The 9,938-nt window shown below is 41.6% G+C and overlaps 1 long non-coding RNA gene across 1 annotated transcript; it reads right to left on the reverse strand.

The window, feature by feature from the left end:
- Positions 1 to 2,737: 2,737 nt before the first annotated feature.
- LOC134317975 (uncharacterized) lies at positions 2,738 to 9,648 on the reverse strand. Its single transcript, XR_010013312.1, has 3 exons — positions 9,591 to 9,648; positions 9,240 to 9,292; positions 2,738 to 3,211 (listed from the first exon to the last, which is right to left on the reverse strand). It is a non-coding gene; the product is annotated as an uncharacterized LOC134317975 (long non-coding RNA).
- Positions 9,649 to 9,938: the final 290 nt, after the last annotated feature.

Here is a 9,938-nt window from a genome sequence, read left to right on the forward strand (position 1 = left end):
CACAGCAGTTGTACCTGGTACTGGAGGTCCAATTTCTGAACCCGCTAAAGCTGGTGGGCCAGGAACTCCACAACCAACACCAACAGGTCACACAGGTCCGGTCACAGCCCCTGGAACAGGTACAGCAGTTGTACCTGGTACTGGTGGTCCAGTTGTTGAACCCACTAAAACTGAAGAACTTGGCACTCCACAACCAACACCAACAGGTCCAGTCACAGCCCCTGGAACAGGCACAGCAGTTGTACCTGGTACTGGTGGTCCAGTTGTTGAACCCACTAAAACTGAAGAACTTGGCACTCCACAACCAACACCAACAGGTCCAGTCACAGCCCCTGGAACAGGCACAGCAGTTGTACCTGGTACTGGTGGTCAAGTTGCTGAACCCACTAAAGCTGGTGGGCCAAACACTCCACAACCAACACCAACAAGTCCAGTCACAGCCCCTGGAACAGGCACAGCAGTTGTACCTGGTACTGGTGGTCAAGTTGCTGAACCCACTAAAGCTGGTGGGCCAAACACTCCACAACCAACACCAACAGGTCCAGTCACAGCCCCTGGAACAGGCACAGCAGTTGTACCTGGTACTGGTGGTCAAGTTGCTGAACCCACTAAAGCTGGTGGGCCAAACACTCCACAGCCAACACCAACAGGTCACACAGGTCCAGTCACAGCCCCTGGAACAGGCTCAGCAGTTGTACCTGGTACTGGTGGTCAAGTTGCTGAACCCACTAAAGCTGGTGGGCCAAACACTCCACAACCAACACCAACAGGTCCAACAGCTCCAGTCACAGCCCCTGGAACAGGCTCAGCAGTTGTACCTGGTACTGGTGGTCAAGTTGCTGAACCCACTAAAGCTGGTGGGCCAAACACTCCACAACCAACACCAACAGTTCCAACAGGTCCAGTCACAGCCCCTGGAACAGGCTCAGCAGTTGTACCTGGTACTGGTGGTCCAGTTGCTGAACCCACTAAAGCTGGTGGAACAGGCACTCCACAACCAACACCAACAGGTCCTGTCACAGCCCCTGGAACAGGCATAGCAGTTGTACCTGGTACTGGTGGTCCAGTTGATGAACCCACTAAAGCTGGTGAACCAGGCACTCCGCAACCAACACCAACAGGTCACACAGGTCCAGTCACAGCCTCTGGAACAGGCACAGCAGTTGCACCTGGTACTAGTCGCCCTTTTTTTGATCACACTATATCTGCTAAACCAGGCACTACACAAACAACTGTTGCAGTAAGCACAGACTCTGAATTAAGTCATATTAGAGAGCCTGAGATTGTACCATGTACTAAAGGTGGTGGACACAGAAGACATGTAGGAGCTGGTAGATTTCATGAACCTGATAGTCATGCACATTCCACGAAACCCATTAATTCCTTTTCTCTTGAGGATTTCCATCCATCCATCCCACATCCAAAAGGTCTGAAGAAGAGGCCTTAACCCAAACCACACCCAGGTACCCAAACAAACTAGAACACAAGCATATAAAGTATAGCAAATATACAACATCAAAAAGATTAAAACCACTGACAATCTCTGTGGTGCTTTTTATTTCAGCTCGTCCTACTCTGCCTCACAACCAGCAATTGCCACAACCACTGTTTCATCAACTCCCTGGACCTCAGAACATCAGAACCTCCAGGTTCTTAACAGCTGTAAAAACACTATTTGAAAGACTTCTTCTTCTGCTGCTGCTGCAACAACAACAAAATACAAATTCGATGTACAGTTCAACCTCCAATGACGGTCGGAATAGAACATCAAGAAAACACTAGGGTCACCTTCAGCCTCCACCTGACAATTCACTTCCTACATTTATGATAAATTGCATCACTGTCTTGAGTCTGTTGTTCAGTCATTCTGAATATTAATAAATACCTTTAAAACATTTCTACAGCTCTGATTTCAGATGTTCTGATTTTGAGCAATTGAGGGTTAAGGACCTTGCTCAGGGGCCCAACAGTGGCAACTTGGCGGTGGTGGGGCTTGAACCGGGAACCTTTTGATTACTAGTCCAGTACCTTAACCACTGAGCTATCACTGCCCATACTTCTACTTTATGGTAAACATTTACATTTCTTTATTTTTTATGACTCCCCCCCCCCCCCAGTTATCCTCCAAATCTAGTCATATCCAGTTCCCTGATGGCATTTCCCCTCCCCTGCTGTAGACTTACATTCCTGACCACTCAGACACTAGCCACTAGCTGACCACTTCTTTTCACCCGCACCAGACATTTACATTTTCGGCAATTAGCGAACGCTTTTATCCAAAGCAACTTACAGTTTCTTGAGCAATTGAGGGTTAAGGGGTGTTAAGGGCCTTGCTTGGTTGATTACTAGTCTAATACCCCCCCCCCCCCATTTTCTCCCCTAATCTAGTCGTGTCCAATCACCCCGATTGCGTCCTCCACTGATTCAACCCTCTGCGGCTGGCAACTGACACATGCCCCCTCCGACACGTGCTCAGTACAGACCGCATTTTTCACCCGCATGAGTCGAGTTCATATATACCGATCAGCACTCTGCACGAAGAGCCACACCCTGATCAGCATCAGTCCTCAGCCCTGTGCAGGTGCCATCAATCAGCCAGCAGGGGTTGTAACTGCACCAGTTTTGAGGACCCATGGTCCGACTTGCCCCAAACGCTATGAACAACAGCCAATCGTTGTTACAGTCTAGTACCTTAACCACTGAGCTATCCCCTTGGGTTCATACAAGGAGAGTCAAGTCAATTCAAATGTATTTATATAGCGCATTTTACAATACACATTGTCTCAAAGCAACTTTATAGAATCCAGGACCAACAGATACAAAAAACCCTGTTGAGCCGCCAAGGGCGACAGTGGCAAGGAAAAACTCCCTTAAAATTTACAGGAAGAAACCTTGAGAGGAACCAGACTCAGCAGGGCCCATCCTTCTTGGGTGGTCTGGAGGATACTTTAAATAAATACACGATTTACACAAAGCATACAAACACAGAATTAAATGATCTAAAAGTTATAACTAGCAAAATAAAATAAATAAATAAATAATAATTATTATTATTCACTCCAGTCTGTAATAAAGTCTGTAGTGAGATCTTGACATTCTTGGTGCAAACACGGCAGGTTCCGTCACATCCGGCAGGAGCAGCGCTGTTGGCACGGCAGTCTCGACTTCATTCCTTAACCTCGGTGGGTAAACAGGTTTCCATAAGAAGGACCTCGGGGTAAAACAACAGAAACTGTAGTTAATAATGTACAATGCTAGTTGAGTAACAGTTTTACAGAGAGTTTTAGACTCCGGCAGCCCTAATTATTACAGCATAACTAAAAGGGAGAGCGAGCAGGTAACAAGGTCATGAAGGCTTTCACAGGACATCAGCGCCCACCTCCCCACCGTCATCAAACCTGAGTGATCGGACAGGAGAGGCAGAACGACAGCAACCCAACATCCCTGATCACCACAAGTTTCTATGACCAAGAACCCCCAAGCTCTGCGCCTTTGTCTATATTAATCAAAAGCCTGAGAAAATAAATATGTTTTAGTCTAGACCTAAACATTGAGACTGTGTCCGAATCCCGAACAGAGGCAGGAAGATTATTCCAAAGTTGTGGAGCTTTGTAAGAAAACGCTCTTCCACCAGCTGTGGTCTTTTTAATTTTAGGAACTATAAGTAACCCTGCATCTTGTGAACGAAGTGGACGCGCTGGGCTGTAGTGATTAATAAGTTCACTCAGATACTGTGGTACAGACCATGTAGCGCTTTATAGGTTAGTAAAAGTATTTTGTAATCAATGCAGAATTTAACTGGCAGCCAGTGTAGAGATGATAGAACAGGAGTGATATGATCAAATTTTTTAGTTCTAGTTAGCACTCGAGCTGCTGCATTTTGAACTAACTGGAGTTTGTTTAAGGATCTACCAGAGCATCCAGTTAGAAGAGCATTACAATAATCTAACCGAGAAGTTATAAACGCATGGATCAGTTTTTCGGCGTCATTAACAGATAGTATATTTCTTATTTTAGAAATGTTACGCAAATGATAGAAAGCAACTCTAGTAATATTATTAACGTGTGTATCAAAGGAAAGATCTGAATCTATTGTGACACCTAAGTTTTTTACATCTGGGCTGGGAGTAACAGAGAACGTGTTTAAGTTTAGCACCAGGTTAGACAACTTGTCTCTTGCAGCTTTAGAGCCAACAAGTAAAACCTCAGTTTTATCTGAATTAAGTTAAAAAAAATTACACGACATCCAGTTTTTTATATCGTTTACACAATCTTCTATCTTACTGATTGTGTCAGTATCATTTGGTTTGGCTGATATATACAGCTGTGTGTCATCTGCATAGCAGTGAAAGTTTATGCCATGTTTATGAATAATTTCACCTAGTGGAAGCATATAGAGTGTAAATAATAGCGGCCCCAGTACCGACCCCTGTGGAACACCACACTTTACTTTTGTAGTTTCCGAGCATTTATTATTTACATAAACAAATTGCGAGCGGTCAGTCAAATATGATTGAAACCAAGAGAGTGCGAGTCCTTTAACACCTACTGTATTTTCTAGCCTCTCCAGTAAAATGTTATGATCGACCGTATCAAACGCTGCACTAAGATCTAATAGAACAAGAAAAGAGACACATCCATTATCAGAAGACATTAACAACTCGTTAACTACTCTAATTAATGTGGTTTCGGTACTATGATTGGGTCTAAATCCTGATTGAAATTTTTCATGAATACAATTTTCATTCAAATAAGAACATAATTGTTTGGAAACGACTTTTTCTAATATCTTAGAGACAAAAGAAAGGTTTGAAATTGGCCTATAATTAGATAAAACATGTGGATCAAGATTAGGTTTTTTAATCAGGGGTTTAATAACGGCACTTTTAAACAATTTAGATACATATCCAAGGCTAAGGGATGCATTGATTAATGTAAGCAGGGGCTCTACAATAGCTGGGAGTAAATCTTTAAGTAAACGAGTTGGAACAGGATCGAGTATACACGATGATGACTTCGATGATTTAATCAACACAGTTAGTTCATTTTGGGAGATTGGATTAAAGGAATTTAGTTGGATTAACTCGTTACTATTATCACCACTGTTATCACCAATGCTGCTCGGAGTGAGTCCATACTTAACATTGGCAAGTGACACACTCTGACTCTGAAGTCGTATTTTTTCTATCTTGTCATTAAAGAATTGTAAAAACTGGCTGGTACAGTCAGGCGGTATATTAGATTCAGTTTCATTGACGTTTTTAGTTAATTTGGACACTGTCTCAAAAAGGAATCTAGGATTGTTTTTATTTTTCTCTATTAGGGATGAATAACATAAAGATTTAGCTTTTATAAGTGCATGTTTATACTCAGTTAGAGCATCTTTCCAAGCAACCTTATACACCTCCAGTGTAGTGTGACGCCACTTGCGTTCTAATTTCCGTGCTGCTTGTTTAAGTGCGCATGTGTGGTCATTGTACCAAGGAGCAAGTTTTTTCTCCCTAATCAGTTTAGTTTTGAGTGGGGCTACGTTATCTAAGGTTGCGCGCAGTACGGTCTCTAGGTGTTGAGTTGCCTGATCTAGTTCTTTAGGTTCCGATGCTGATATATTTGGTAATTCTGGTAGGCAGTTTATGAACGCTGCTGCAGTTGCAGATGTAATAGTGCGCTTACATTTTAAACGATGTGGTTGCTGTATATTATTGGACAGGGACACTTCATAAATTAGTAGGGAGTGATCAGAGATTAAGTCATTCTGTGGTACAATTTCCAGGTTGTCTATGTTTATACTTTTAATAGCCTTCTACAATGCTGGAGCTTCTTAAAACGGAAGATTTTCTTTTAAATAGAAGTGTTATTTACCTGCTATTAAATTGTTTTCCAACAAAATCCGCCCAATTTGGCGGATAATCGCCCAATCTGGCAACACTGGAATGCGCAGAGAAGCTGGCGCTTTTACTCGAAGCGCGCCACGAATACTACCCCTGGCAAAAATTATGTAATCACCACTCTTGGAAGATGTTCTTTCAATTGTTTAATTTTGTAGAAAAAAAATAAATCACAGACATGCCACAAAACTATCATTTCTCAAACTGTCAACCTTCTGGCATTAAGAAACAATAAAAAAAGAAACAAATATAATAGTTGTGGTCAGTCACAATTGCTTTTTTTTAGATCAAGTAGAGGAAGAAAATATGGAATCACTCAAATCTGAGGAAAAAATTATGGAATCACTCAAATCTGAGGAAAAAATTATGGAATCATTAGAAAACACTGCACCATTATTACTTTGTTGCACCACCTCTGGCTTTTATAATGGTTTAAACTCTCTGAGGCATGGAGTTAAGTAATGACAAACAGTATTCTTCATCAATCTGCCTTCAACTGTCTCTTGCTGTTGCCAGATCAGCTTTGCAGGTTGGAACCTTGTCATTGACCATTTTCTTCAATTTCCACCAGAGATTTTCAAATGGATTGAGATCCGGACTATTTGCAGGCCATGCCATTGACATTATATGTTTTCTTGAATGAAAGTTTTCACGTCCTTTGCCCTATGGCAAGATGCATTATCATCTTGAAAAATGAAGTCATCATCACCAAACATCCTTTCAACTGATGGAATAAGAAAAGCGTCCAAAATTTTAATGTGGACTTTGGCATTTATTGAAGACCATCTCCCCTGTGCCTTTACCCGACATGCAGGCCCATATCATCAACAACTGTGGAAATTAACATGTTTTCTTTAGGCAGTTATCTTCATAAATTTCATTGGACAGACACCAAACAAAAGTTCCAGCATCATCACCTTGCCCAATGCAGATTCACGATTCATCACTGAAGATCACTTTTATCCAGTCACCCACAGTCCACGATTGCTTTTCTTTAGCCTACTTTAACCTTGTTCTTTTCTTTTTAGGTGTTAATGGTGGCTTTTGTTTGGCTTTTCTGTATGTAAATCCCATTTCTTTTAGGTGATTTCTTACAGTTCAGTCACAGACATTGACTCCACTTTCCGGCCACTTGGTTCTCATTTGTTTTGTTGTGCATTTTCTGTTTTCAAGACATATTGCTTTAAGTTTTCTATCTTGATCCTTTGATGTCTTACTTGGTCTACCAGTATGCTTCCCTTTTACAACCTTCCCATTTTGTTTGTACTTGGTCCAGATTTTAAACACAGCTTACTGGGAACAACCAACATCTTTTGCGACATTCCACAATGATTTATCTTTTTGAAGGAGTTTTATAATCCTCTCATTTGTTTCAACTGACATATCTTGTGTTGGAACCATGATTCATGACAATCTGCTTTGTGCAACAGCTCTCCGAGGTGTAAGCACTCTTTTTAAACTGAAGAAAAATTAGCAAATCTTATCTGCTGCAGATGTTTTGTTTTTAAACTGCAAATTACAGAGTGATTCCATAATTTTTTCCTCAGATTTGAGTGATTCCATATTTTTTTCCTCTACTTGATCTAAAAAAAGCAATTGTGACTGACCACAACTATTATATTTGTTTCTTTTTTTGATTGTTTCTTAATGCCAGAAGGTTGACATTTTGAAAAATGATAGTTTTGTGGCATGTCTGTGATTTTATTTTTTTTCTACAAAATTAAACAATTGACAGAACATCTTCCAAGAGTGGTGATTCCATAATTTTTGCCAGGGGTTGTACTACTAAATAGTGCTACTGTACTTCTGTAATGGTGTTGGTGGTTGACGTTTATGTTGAGTGTATTACTGCACTGTTTTGGTGAAGAACTACTCATCTGAGGTGCGCTGCTCCTGCCTGCAGAAATGCTTCCGCAAAAACATTGCCGGCAAAGCGGTGGTGGGGGGGCCAGGGGGGTGGCCGAAGATTACTTTATGGTGGCCATGGCGACCACTGGCCACCCCCTGGCTCCGCCCATGCCAAGAAGAAAGCAAAAATATCTTTTCACTAAGGAAAATGACAAAAATAGTAACGCACGCCGCTCAGGTGGCGCAGCGGTAAAAAGAAACGCGCTGCAACCAGGGCTGGATTCTAAGAGCATGGTATCGAATCCAGCCTTGCTTTACCGGTTCGAAGCTGAGTGGCTATATGAGCAACGATTGGCCGGTTGCTCATGTGGGGGGTGGGACAAAGAACCGGATGCGGGTCTCTCTCTGTCAGGATGCGATTGCGTTCTCTGCCGGCCGATTGGAGGCGCTTACACAGAGATGGGAGAGGGTGCCCTTAGGGTGTGTCTCTCCGCATGCAACGCTAGATGGCGCCAAACTCGTCGATGTGTGGGTGGCAAAGATGCATCTGGCTGCTGCTCGTGTTTCGGAGGGGATACGGGTTAGCTTCGATCACCTCCGTCAGGGCAGGGTTTGGCATAGACAGAGAGGAAGCACGATTGGACTTGGATAAGTAACTTTAATCTGATTACTGGATTGGAAATAGTAACGCGTTAAATTACTCGTTACTGAAAAATGTGGTCAGATTAGTTACTAAGTAACGCGTTACTGACCATCAGTGGATGCAACTCAGTAAATGTCAGACAAACCCTACTAGAAGAGCTGAATGTTCTAACAAGGTTTCAGCAGATTTGTATCATTGGGCCATTGTTTACTTAAACTAGGGTAGGGAAATGTCTACTGTGGAAGATCTTCTGTAAGTCGTTCTGGATAAGAGCGTCTGCTAAATGGCAGATCTCAGTCAGATTTAATCTGACAAATGATTGTGTGTGTGTGTGTGTGTGTGTGTGTGTGTGTGCTTACCAAGTACTTTGCTTCACATCACCAGACAAGGCAGCTGTACCTCAGTGATTAGGGAATTGCACTAGGGGTCAGAAGGTTGCTGGTTCAAGTTGCCACTGTAGAGCCCCTAGCAAGGCCCCTTAGTCTTGTATTCAAGCTCAACTGTACATTGCTTCGGATACTAAATGCCATAAATATGATATAAATATAGAAGTGTGCCCTCAACCCTGTACACCACTATCAAGGATCAGTGATCTGTGAAGAACTTTGCCTAGTTTTCTTGCGAATGTTGCGTCTATTAAGCAACCTTGTAAGGAAAAAGATGCGATTGTATGATTTTATCAGAGTTTCCAAGTGTGGGGCAGCAGTTCAAATCTCTGGATCACCACTGCCCAAATCGAGTCATGGCAGTGCTACCAACCTGGCTGGGTGCTCAGCAGACATTTTTCTTCATCTCTGAGGGAATAAAGGCTGAATATGTTAGTTTTCTGATTATACAAATTACCAATGAGCTGAACTTACTGCATTTATAATGCTGAGGTGACTTGTTAAGAAGGTCTTAGTAAGATTTGAACCTAAAACAACAAATAAAAAACTACTTTAGTAGAAAATAAGTACAGTTTAAGCTTCTAGACAATAAGTAGATCCATTAAATACATCATACATTGTAAATGCATTCTGAACGGTTCATCTGTTGATCATTTTAAACAAAAATAACCTGTTTTGAGTAAAAATGTATAATAATTTCTAATTTTTAACAAATATAATCGGTTCTTTAGCACCAATATGTAATAATTCATCATTTCTGTTTAAAATTAATCAGTTGTTCTAAAGATATTAATAAATAATAACACGAACAACATTTTTCTTCACCTCAGTTTAACGGTCGTTTTCTGAGGTAAAATGAGTCCGTATCTCAAACCGCAAACTGCTGTACTACTTAGTGCGTTAGAATCAAACCTACAGCGCCCGTTGTGCCCTATATAGTGTGCACTATTTAGTAACGTAGGGTGTAATTTGAGACGCGCCCTTGAAGCGAGGGTTCACGCACCGCCTTCCCCGGTAGATGATACATCCGCCACAGGTCAATAAACTAGTCCGCAATGCTGCAGTCATTAATGAAATGTATCAGAGAAAATGTTTTACTTTTTTAAAATAAATATAAGAGTTTAAATCGAAGCGAACAATAATAATGTAAATATAAAGTCAATAATGTGACAA

This window comes from Trichomycterus rosablanca, chromosome 1 (genome assembly GCF_030014385.1).
Source record: "Trichomycterus rosablanca isolate fTriRos1 chromosome 1, fTriRos1.hap1, whole genome shotgun sequence".
Lineage (NCBI taxonomy): Eukaryota > Metazoa > Chordata > Actinopteri > Siluriformes > Trichomycteridae > Trichomycterus > Trichomycterus rosablanca.